Here is a 12,427-nt window from a genome sequence, read left to right as displayed (position 1 = left end):
TTATTGACTGAATTGTGGTTTTTGGTTTTTAACTGAAAATATATCTGACCAAAAAAGAATGTATTAGAAATGGGTGACCTTTTTTACTCTTATGTTAAATATATCCTACATTAGGTTCTCTTTTACATGCACTGAAGATTTGCATACTAATATCAACAGAATCCCTTTCTCGATCTGAATTCTGGACATTTAAGAATTTCTGTCCTAGGGACTGAAGCTTTAGCTTTACATACCTCTTCCTTCCATGTTTTGGTACACCTGGCCTTGCTCATATTAAAATCTGTCCTTCATTTCCTTCCAGCTCAATACATATTCATGAGATCATTTGAGGCCATTTCAGGGCAAAAGAATGGGATAAACAGGCTTGGGCAAGAATAAGTGATTTCTCTTGGCCTCCCATGGCCTTCAGAAAAGACTTCCCTACCTTACACGAGGTTACCATTGGGATTGAAGGACATGAGGCCAATTTTTTAGGCAATGTGTGTTGAGCAGTGATTTGGAAAAGAGTAGGGAGAAAAGTTCCAAGATTTCTAGAAGCTAAATTAAGTTGGCTATATTCTGTTTCAAAAGTCCTCATCCTTGAAAAACTGATTGCATGCGATATCTGTACATACAGCTTTGCATGACACCTTCCTAAGGCAGCTCTGTGAAGTTGCTATAGTTTTTGGCTCTAAGGTAAGTCTCTAAATTATTCCATCTAAAGCAGCTCTTTTGTATTTTCCTTGCAGCTTTGCAGAATAGTATAGCTGTGTTCCTTTCATTTCCTTACTCATGTATAGCTTAAAAACAGCTATTATTTTAAAATCTCTCTCCTTATTCCTATTTGTGAGCTAAAGCCCTAATCATAACTGGAGAGTATAAGTAAGCTTCTCTTTGATGCATGTATATTATCGAGGAAAAAGAAAGCCGTAAGTTTTGTAATGAAATAAGACATAACCGTGAAAGAGGTCAACTTAATAAAGACCATGAAAGTGTGTCCATAATAATCACCATGATATTCTATCTCATTTTTTTTTTCACTTTTGAGTTTGTTTGTTTTTTTTATTAGAAAGGCAGAGAGGTATAATGGAAAGCATCCTGAATTTGGAGTCAGAGATGTGGGTTCAAATTCTGATTCCTACTACCTACATGACCTTAAGCAAACCTCTGAGCCCCTCTGGGCCTGTTTCCTTATCTATAATGTGAGAGGATTAGACCAGATGATTTCTTAAGGTTCCTTCCAGTTCTAAATCTATGATGACTATTTGTTACAATGATGTTTTTCTATTTTTCTTTGCAAATATTAATTTAGCCATTCTGATACTGCAATGGCTCTGTAATCCCATTGGCACAGATAGCATAAAATATGTTTTCAGTGTCAAATTTACATGTTTTTTCACCATTATTTTCTTAGGAAATATACCTGATAGGATGAAATTTTATTTGGTTGTCCAGTTATGTCCTGTCAAAACATAAATTTTAAGTTTTTATTTTAATTGGCAACTGAAACTTCAGCTATAACAATTATATTCAGGGGGTGGCTAGGTGGCACAATGAATAGAGCACCAGCCCTGGAGTCAGGAGGACCTGAGTTCAAATGTGGCTTCAGACACTTAACACTAGCCGTGTGACCTTGGGCAAGTCACTTAACCCCAGTTGTCCCTCCAAAAAGCCAAATAGAAAAAATTATATTCAGTCATAACTGAAATGTGTTTGGAGTTATATTACAGCTTCCAGTAGATGGAACTGTTGGTCCATATTTACTTATCTGATAGAATTTTTTTCTCCTTATAGAAATCAGCATTATTTTGGATACCACCATGTACTGTGCAGAATGGTATCTCTTAAAAATTGTCTCAGATCGCTAATATTGTTTTTAATTACAGGTAATTTCCTTCAGATATTCTTTGTTCTCTTTGATCCTAAATTTGTCTGTTTTTAAGGATGCTACTACCACGAAAATTTATGGAGAAAAGACCTTCTGAAAGGAAGGAATGTAATTATACTTGTCTCCTGAGAGGAAGACAAATCAGATGTAATGAAGTATGATAGGCTTTTTATTTTGCCTCAGGGGGAGGCTTATTTCAGTTCACCTGGCAGTATTTCAATTTTAAATTACACAGGAAAAACTACTTTTCACATCTGTAAAATGAAGGGAACGGGAGAGATTAGAGCTGTAGTCTTCTGCCTCTTAAAATTCTGATTCTATAAAATAAGTAATTTTTTCAATAGGAATTTGTGCCTAGGTCTTGCTTATCCTAGTCTATTGCATTGATCTGCCTTTTTCTTTTGTCCAGCGACAGATAATTTTGGTAATTATTGCATCATTTTATAGTTATTTGGGTAGTATCAGAAATGGAGAAATAAGCAGAAGTAGAAAAGCAAGTTCAGGAAGATGTTTGAGCATCTGCCCTCAGACCTGGGCCATCTGTTTCTGTTACGATCACTGGGCATAGGCTTAGATTCTGAGAGCATAGTCAAGGCTGAGTGATTTACCCTACTCGGCTTTTGGGTGTACTGCAACTTGACCAACTTAGCCAATATTGTAACACGTTCTATGATATTACGTTGGGTATTGTCATCAGAAACCAAGTGGATGAAGAACACATATCATCCACATTACGATAGGCAGTTAGATGAACACCTGTCAAAATTCATTTGCTTCTACCTGTGTCACAGATACTGCAAACACATAATAGGTTGGACCCAGAACTGAACAGGAGGAAGAAAATGAATTGGATTGCTTTTGTGAAATTGCAAATTTATTTTAATGACTCCCAAGTTTCTCTTTGAAAAAAAGGTCCGTCTTTTTTTTCCTGGTGGTTTTATATGGCTGAGAATAATGAAACACTACAGTCTTTGAAGATTTGAAATGGAGTATCATCTGAAGGGCATGTAGTTCATAATATCTCAGTTCAGTAAACATTTATTAAATGCATGAGAGGTACCAGGCACTGCACTAAGTATTGGGGATACAAATAAGAAAAAGGAAGATAGTCCCTGCCCTCAAGGAGCTTACAGTCTAACGGAGGAAGATAATTCACAAAAGGAAGCTGATAAACTTTGGGGAGGGAGTAATGTGCCATCCAGTGGTTTGATGTTCCCTGGAGTCAAAACCAAGCAGCACCTGGAAAAATTGAGAACCACTTGGAAAGTTCTAAAACCTCTATAAAGGAAGGCATTGGGAGGAGTTTAATGTACCACTTTGTCCCTCCAATCAGAGGGAGAAGCAACTGAAGGATTGAGAAGGTGCTGAAAAGCTGAGTCAGTCTTCATGGTACTGAGATTTTAGGTGATCTTATCCTGGGGGAAACATCGTGTTCTGTAGAGTCAAAACCAAGGAGAGCTGCTGATGGAAAATGGAATTACCTGGAAAGTTCCTATCAAGGAAGGCTTAACTATAGACTCAAAAAGGCTGCAACACATTACAAACAAGACATTATGCAAAGCAAAGCTGAAGATATAAACAAATGTGGTTAAAAAACATGATGACATGCCCCCTCCTCCAGTACTGGCTCTCTGATAGTGCCTGCTTTGGGAACCATGGCAAGGCATGTACAGATTCTGGTCCTGGACCTGCCCACAGGCCTCAGATTTGAAGGCCCTTTCACAGATGTAGTCACTATGAATTTTAAGCTTTGAATTCTATCAGGCAGAAAAGTATGTTTCAAATTAAAGGCTACAGCTGAATAGTGGAATTATTGATCCAGCATTGACTAACAAATTCTGTGATCCAAATGAGAGGAGTAAACACAAGGTGATAGTGAGGGCTGTTTTTGCTTCATGAAACACATCAGTTATGGAGACTGGGTGGAAAGAAGTAAAATCCAGTCAACTAATGGATGCCAGATTAAGGTGTGTATTTGGAATGCCCAATGAAAGTGATGAATTGATCTATGTAGGGCCTAGAAAAGCTGTTTCACTGAAAGCATCTAAACAAGAGGGACCTGTGCCAAAACTGCATAGGGTTTCATTTATTGATACTGGAACAAGGGGACTGATGATAGGTTGTAAAAGACATCAGGGTGAAATGATGAAATTATCGGAAGAAAATTGACCGCTGAGAGATGCTTGTTTTAGTGCTCAGAAACATAGCACAGGCAGATCAATTCTGAATCAAGCTCAGCTGTGTTTTTCAGTCAGAATGTGACTAGTCTTGCTTCACTTCATATAATTGCAGCCATTTTCACTGGACTTCGTAGGGAAATTCATCTTGTTGAGTACAGCGTCTAGAGAGCTGTTTCCCTTTTTGTTTTTTTGCTTGACCAGAGAAAGATTTATTTACCTAACATTTCATTCGTAGCATAGTGCATGGCGGAAATGTGCAACTTCATATAGACTTTGCCTTTAACAATCTTTCCAGGTTAGAAACACAATAAAAGCAAACTCAGGCTACTTACTGGACTAATTGTATGTTATCAGAGCAATAGTAACAGATGCCAGTTGTAAGCTCTTGGGGTTCTTTAATAAAACTTGAAGAGTTCAGAATCTCCTGTTATTGTAACAATCTGGTCTCTGGCTCAAAGGTCTGACTGGGAAGCATATCCCCGGAGATGGTGATTAACAAGAGAAAAGTTCCATGTACTTGTAGATACTTAATGTTAGCATTTGAGTGTTAGCAAAGAATAGGAAACAATAGATGCTAATTGCCTGGGGAATGGCTAAGCAAATCATGGTACATACATGTAATGGAATGTTACTGTACAGAAAGAAATTATGATTACAATAAGCAATTGTCTACAGCACTGTAAATGTAGAGAGCAGCAAACAAAACATTCATAGACCATAGCTTGTTTAGCTATTTCCCAGTTTGTGAGCATTCCCTTAGTTTACAGTTCTTTGCTATTACAAAAGAACACTATAAGCATTTTTGTACATATGGGTCCATTTACTCCTTTTTTTAATCCTTATCTCTATAGTGCTATGAGCCTAGCGGTTGTGTCACTGAGTCAACAATTACAACTATTGCAGTGACTCCTTGGATTAGCCAAACTCATTAAGAATTGTATCAACTATGTAAAGATAACTGTGTATCAGTTTTCTAAAAATATTTGTACATTAGCAAAGATCATAGAATTTGTATTGGTCTGAACATAAGCTATATCCCCCCTCTACCCCCACTCTGCCCCAACCCAATATCTATCTAGCTTGTATAAAATCTGAGTATCATTTATTTGTGGTTAGTGTAGGTCCATATTTTTTCCTTTGAATGAAGTCTAACTTTAGAGATATAGCCTACATTCAGTAAATAGAATTTTATGTTTGATCCTTTTTTTTGTACAAATTTATTATGTTCAGGTTAGAAAAAAAAGGAATTAAGAGCTAAATGAATCATCAAGGCTCAAATTGACACACTAAGGGCGAAAGTGCAAAACTTTGGTACAGAGATTTGGTTACAGCTATTGCAGGCACTAAGGGGTCTTTAAACTTATTGGAGTTTGGGGGCTATTCTGGAAATTTGAGGCTACTAGAAAATTAACCTCTGGATAAATGGAATGGTGTTATGCTAAGAATTTCTGCTATATAGAACAGTAATTAAGCTACTTTTTCCAAATGATTTTCTCCTCCCAAGAAGTAATCAAAATTTATGACATGGTTTTGGTTCTTCGGTACTGTCCAGTTGGCTGCTTTTACTCTCATCACTACCAGGATAAGCACAAGACTTTTATCATAGGTATAGATTGCTCTGGTATACTATTCCTGTTCAGAACAAGGAAATGATGCTGAGTGAGTCAAAGGGAACTGGCATTGCTAGAGGACAATATGCAGTCCAGACAATGCACTGGCAATCAAACCAATAACAATCAAAGCAGCTGAGGGAAAAACAAAGGACTTTGTTGTTGCTAGAAATCCATCCCACTTGGCAGGATGGCCACAAAAGAGTAACCAAAAGGTAGAAGACACAGAATGCCTAAAGTATGTATTTCTATTTTAAAACATAAAGTTTCAGATATTTTATAACGGGTAATATTTTTGAATGATTAATCTCAAAATATTTGTAATGCATTTCATGATCATTTATCCTGATATTCAAGGCCTTCAATAGTCTGACTCCCTCCCGACTCTCTAGTTCTCTTACACTAGCTCCTTTATATGCTCTGTGCTCCAAATTGCTAGCATTATGATCTGTTCTCCAAATTCTTGTCTTCTTCTTTGTGCCTCTTGGCTCAAACCATTCCTTAAAATTAAAAGGAACTATTTGTTCCTCATCTCCACGTATTGATAACATGTGAATCCTTTAAGGTACACTTTAGGTGCTTAAAGCCTCCTCTGATCCCTCCACACTGGAAGCAATTTCATTCTTCTCAGGTATCTCACAGCACTTGATAACTCTCTTTATGCTCCCAGGAATTCTAATTTGTAAATATGTTCTTTTTGTTCCTCTATTATCTCTCCTACCAGACTAAAATGCTGACAAGGACAGTGTTTTCTTCATTGCTTGCATGCCTCATGCATATCACAGTGACTAGTATATAAATATGTGAATGGGTGAATCCAATACTGTATGTTTTCTTTTTTAAAAGTCTGTCTCTAGTATAAATGCTGCTGATTTGACCAGTAGTGATTTGTCCATTTGTAATAAGAATGTAAATTTTAAAGATCTTCCCTGCCCCTAGGCTAATGTGCACCTGAAGCCTGGGGTGGGGGAGGCTTGTTTTTCAGTAGATACTCCTTGATTGGCCAGTGAGTCCATGAGGTTGTTACATTCTCTGAGCCAGGAGAAGGCTATATAAGCCCTGATGTGTAGCTTTGTTTTTGGGACTCACTTTGGGAAGTGTTCTGTGATTTGATCTGAATTCTGGGAAGCCGTTGTTGAGAGTCCCCCGGCTTTGAAAAACCCAGAATGTGGAAACCCAGATGTTGAGTGGGTATGGATGTAATGGTTGGACAGTTTGGAAATCTGTCTACTTGATGTTTCTGTCTTGATAATTATGCCTGTATACTTTGAGGTTCGGGGTGCTGACATTTTCTCCTGAACAAGGTAAACGATATATGTCTGACTGATTAAAGTAAGCTTGTTAACCCATTTTGAGTTGCTTTCCTTTAACAAAGCAGATCCAAGAACCTGTATGGGCAGCAAACCCTGAGGACGAGCTTGGGGTGCTTGCTGCTACACCATTCAAGACAATTGTCTTGTCTAAAGGTCATTTGCATATCTACCTAGAAAATAAAAAATTTTGTAACATGTTCCCAACATTTGAATAGACATAAGGGGGGAGGGAAGGGGCAGAGACAAGATGGCGGAATAGAAACAGGACCTCCCCACAGCTCCAGCTCCCACCACCTCCAATCCATGTAAAAGGGTCTCTGAACAAACTTTGGAGCTACAGAACCCACAAAATGACACAGAGAAGCTAACCTCCTGCTGAGGACAGCCTGGCAGGCCAGTGGGAATCGTCCAACACAGCGCTCTGGGAGCTGAGCCAAGCCCCACACCAAGGTTTTAGCCCCAGGGTGGGCCTGACCAACTGCTGGCTAGAGGGACTACAAATCACCAGCAGCTGTGGCGGTCCAGAATTATCAACACATAGATGCTAAGAACAAAGTGAGAGGTCAGTGTAGTGTGGACTTTGGGACTCAGTAGTTGGGAGGGCATCGGGTTTTGCCCCCACAGCAAGAAGCAGCTGAGGGCTGCGGCACAACCGCCACTGTGTGGCAGCTTCAGCTCCTGGCCTGCAGAGTGTAGGGGGACCAAGTGACCAATCTGAGGGGTAATCTCTCTTGCTTTAACTTGCTTGGATCTGGATTGTGGTCTAGGGTGGAGGTCCTGGGGTGTGCGACCAGCTTGCCAGAGCATGTGGAGCTTCAGAGAGGGCACCCAAGTAATACCTCCAGCAGCTGAGAAAACCCCAGAGTTTGGTATGAAGCTCCCCTGTCTGGTAGCAGAGTCCTACTGTGGCAAAAAGCTCCAAAGTCAAGTAATTGAGTGGCAACATGACCAGGCAAAGGAAGCAAAGCAAACAGAAGAAACCAACATTAGACTCCTATTTTGGGGACAAAAAGGATCAAAGCATGGAACAGGAGGAAGACAGTGGAGTCAGAACTCCTGCACCAAAAGCTTCTAAGGAAAATCAGGAGCTGGTTACAGGCCATAGAGGACCTTAAGAAGCAGATAAGAGAAGTGGAGGAAAAATTGGGAAGAGAAATAAGAACAATGCAAGAAAATTATGAAATGAGAGTTGACAACCTGACTGAGGAAAATAACACCTTAAAAAACAGACTAACTTAAATGGCAAAAGAGGCTCAAAAAGGCAATGAGGAGAAGAATGCCTTAAAAAGCTGAATTTGCCAGATGGGAAAAGAATCTCAAAAGCTCACTGAGGAGAATCATTGCTTCAGAATTAGATTGGAGCAAATGGAAGCTAATGACTTTATGAGAAATCAAGATACTGTTAAACAGATCCAAACAAATGAAAGAATAGAAGGCAATGTGAAATATCTCATGGGAAAAACCACTGACCTGGAAAATAGATCCAGGAGAGATAATTTTAAAATTATTGGACTACCTAAAAGCCATGATCAAAAAAAGAACCTAGAGATCATCTTCCAAGAAATTCTCAAGGAAAACTGCCCTGATGTTTTAGAACCAGAGGGCAAAATAGAGGTTGAAAGAATCCACCAATAACCTCCTGAAAAAGATCCCAAAAAGAAAACTCCTAGGAATATTATAGCCAGGTTCTGAAATTCCCAGATCAAGAGAGAATATTACAAGCAGCCAGGAAGAAACAATTTGAATATTGTGGAAACACAATCAGGATAACGCAGGATCTGGCAGCTTCTACACTGAGGTATCGAAGGGCTTGGAATATGATATTCCGGAGGTCAAAGGAGCTGGGATTAAAACCAAGAATCACCTACCCAGCAAAACTGAGTATCATGTTTCAGGGGAAAATATGGTCATTCAGTGGAATAAAGGACTTTCAAGCATTCTTGATGAAAAACCAGAGTTGAATCAACATAAAGAATTTCCCCAATGTTGGTCTGGTTAGAGCAGACTTTCCCAGTTTTTTTACATGCCATTGAACACTTGTTAGCTTTTTAACTTGCATGGTGCCCCTAGAAAAGTGTCAGTGGAAGAAGTGAAGAGAATGCGCTTGACTATATATATAAAAAATGGGGAGGAAGAAGGTCTTGTACTTAGAATCCAGACATAGTGGTAGATGCTAATTAGAGGTAGACACCATTTATGCAAGAGAAGAACCACAGGTCCAAATGGAGAACTAGGGCAGGAATGGGAAAGATTGGGAGAGAACTGGTGGGATGGGGAGGCTCTCACTGAACAAAAAGGTCAGTGACAATAACAGAAAGCCTCCAGAAGTCATCTCCATGGGGAAGGCCGGAGCTGCTTCTCAATCCTGACCCTAGTTAGGAAACTTAGAGAAGGTTTGATCATAGACTTGACCAGTTAATTTTTTTTTTTTTTGCTTTTTGGAGGGGGGAGGTCAGGGCTATTGGGGTTTAGTGACTTGCCCAAAGTCACATGGCTAGTAAGTGTTAAGTGTCTGAGGCTGGATTTGAACTGAGGTCCTCCTGACTCCAGGGCCAGTGTACCACTTAGCTGCCCCAAGTTAATTTCTTATAAAGAAGTTTAGTTCAGAGGTTATAGATTGCACCCATAATTCCAATCACTTATGCTATCTCAGATGCAGGATACTGATCACAAGGGGGACCAGCCCAGGGAGGGTGGCTAACTCAGCATAAATGCAAACCCATGCCTGAAAAAAAATTTCTCTTGAAAATGACTTGGGTAACGTAATAGCTGTAGGTGAACAATATATTATATTCATTTTGCTTGATGCAGAATGTTAAACTTTAAAAGTAAAGGTAAGTGCAATTACTTTTTTACATTGATTAGGGATGTTTACTTGGGCTATTTTGCATATTTATTGCATGTTTAACCACTATATACCCAGTGGTTAAAATGTTAAGATCAACAATCCGAGGAGTTATTCTTCACTGAACTTTGGGGGTGGAAGGAAAGTAGTGGTTCACAAATAGAAGCCAACAATGTGGTTTCTTCCCTCAAGTCTTACTATCCACATCCCCCACTATGTTTTTCCACATACCCTTTGGAGTCATATCATTTCCCTGCATTCTGTCCTCTTAATAGTCTACATCATTGCTGTGGTCAGCATTTTTCCAACCAAAAAGTCCTTGTCAGGGCCTATCAATGCCTGTCCAAAGAAAAAATCGGACACTGGTTTCAGTTAAAGGAAATTAAATGTTTTCTGTGTCTGAATTTTTAGTGTTAGACCTTTTAAGGATTTTTAATCTTGGGATCTAATAATTAAAAGTGGGTCTTTAGAGTCAGTGGTCATCAATGATTGAGTTTCTACCTCCAGATGAATTTTCCTAAAATACTAGTTTTATCATGTCCCTCACCCAAAAAATTCCACTAACTATTCCATGACTTCATAATCATGGGCTTCCTGAGTCCCCCATTGCCTCACATATATGATCAGATACAAAACAAGTCTCTTTAGGTCTCCCTGCCATCCAGGCAAAGACCCCAGCAGGTTTTCCTGACAGTGGCTTAAGAAAGACCATCTACTTCCTCTTCTATAGACCATGAAAGACTTAGGATCATTAAATCAGAGCTCTAAGGAACCTTAGATCCAGCTAGGTGACACAGTGGATAGAGTGCCGGGCATAGAGTCAGGAAAATTAATCTTCCTGAGTTCAAATCCAGCTTCAGACACTTTTTAGCTGTGTGACCTTGGACAAGTCCCTTAATCCTGTTTGCTCTCGTTTCCTCTATAAAATGAACTGGAGAAGGAAATGGCAAACCACTCCAGTATCTTTGCGAAGAAAACTCCAACTGGGGTCACAACTGAAATGACTCAATAGCAAAAAAGGAACCTTAGAAGCCATGGTTTTACAAGTAGCAAGTATCAGAGCAGGAATTCAAACCTGTGTGCTCTGATTCCAAATCCAGCTTTCATTACCAGGAACTATGCCCAAGTTAAAAGTGAGGGCAATGGAAAATTCAAAGAAATATGGGAAGCTATATGAAGGGATGCAAAGTGAAGAAAGCAGATATGCTTGCCAGGGTTACACAGCCAATATGCATCTGATGAGGTTCAAAGGCCCCCCCAAATAATTGGGGTGCAAGGGCATCTCACAAGAATTCACTCAGGCTGTTTCCAAATCAAGTAAAGGTGTTTATTGTGAGTAACACAACACACCAAACGGGCTCCTCTGCCACTTAAGGGAGACTCCAGCTAAAAGAGGGTGGTAGTGGTGGCAGCCCTCCTCCCTCCACCCCACCTTCCCTCCCATCCCCCCCACCCCTGGCAGGGGGACAGCAGCTTCAGAGAGATGCCTCCCAAAAAAGGAAAACTACCATCAAGGGAGAACCCAGCTTAAGGGAGATGGGTCCTTAAGGGAGACTCCCCTTAAGCCTCCCTCCCTCCAATTAAGGAAGATCTCCGTTAGCCAGGAGTGGCTAGGGATTCTTATAGAAGAAAACCTGCTGTGGGCAGGGAGATGAGGTAACCAGGCACAGTAGTTCAGAGTTTCAGGCATTATTTATTATTATTATCATTCCTTAGTTTAGCTCAGGGCAGAAGAAGGAGTGGGAGGGTGGGCTGGGGGGGGCGGTGGCTGTTAGTGGGAGTGTTTCATTGATGAGCCTACTAGAATCTCATTGTCTCTTAAAGTGGCTTTAAGTGGTGCTTGCCATAATGGGCTTCTCCAAGAAGATTCTATTAGCATCTCATCATATTCAAGGTGGAACTTGAAGCCAGTTCCTACAGATTCCAAGGACACCTCAACATCTACTATGTCACGCTGATTCTCATAAATAATAGGATAAGGACAGGGACTAGACCTTTGATTTCACTGGTATTGGGACTCCTGGGCAAGTACCTTCTACCCAAGCAAGTTGGCAACTTCTATTCAATGTATATTCTTAGAAATTTGCCTAGAACCCTAAAATGAATCTCATCTCCTAGAGACCTCTGGGAAGTCACGTATAAGGAAGGTTTCCGTCGCCTTTGTCATCTTTCCTTTCTGATTTAGTAACCAACACAAATAATGACAGTAACAAAATCTAGAAAAATGCATAGAAGAAAAAAGTTCAATAGGACACACACACAGAGTAATTGCATTACTATCTTGTTAAAGGTGGTATACGTTTTAAAATAGTTTTATACTTTTTACATATTTTATACTTACTGTAAATAATAAGTTCATGGTTTCATGTATTTAAATTTTTTCTTTGTGTGTTTGAAGGTTGGTGTTGGTTACTAAATCAGAAAGAAAGAAAGAAGAAAAGATGACAAAGGCCATGGAAACCTTCCTTGTACCTCACTTCCCAGAGGTTAGGAGATTGGAGACATTCATTCATTGTCCTAAGTAAGGCTGTAATTACTAACCCACTCCTATCAAAATCAGGTCAGAGGGGAGAGAAAGAGAAATTTTAGGTTATAACCTGAACATACTTTAA

At 39.6% G+C, this 12,427-nt stretch overlaps 1 pseudogene; it reads left to right on the top strand.

Annotated features, from left to right (window-relative positions):
• The first annotated feature begins 3,522 nt into the window (after positions 1-3,522).
• LOC138169933 (vesicle-associated membrane protein-associated protein A pseudogene) lies at positions 3,523-10,191 on the top strand (annotated as a pseudogene).
• Positions 10,192-12,427: the final 2,236 nt, after the last annotated feature.

Source organism: Petaurus breviceps, unplaced genomic scaffold (assembly GCF_028583685.1).
Source record: "Petaurus breviceps papuanus isolate PSGF00001 unplaced genomic scaffold, PetGlider_PUasm1.0 38, whole genome shotgun sequence".
Lineage (NCBI taxonomy): Eukaryota > Metazoa > Chordata > Mammalia > Diprotodontia > Petauridae > Petaurus > Petaurus breviceps.
The sequence above is the reverse complement of the archived record's forward strand: the minus strand, read 5'-3'. Positions and strand labels throughout refer to the sequence as shown.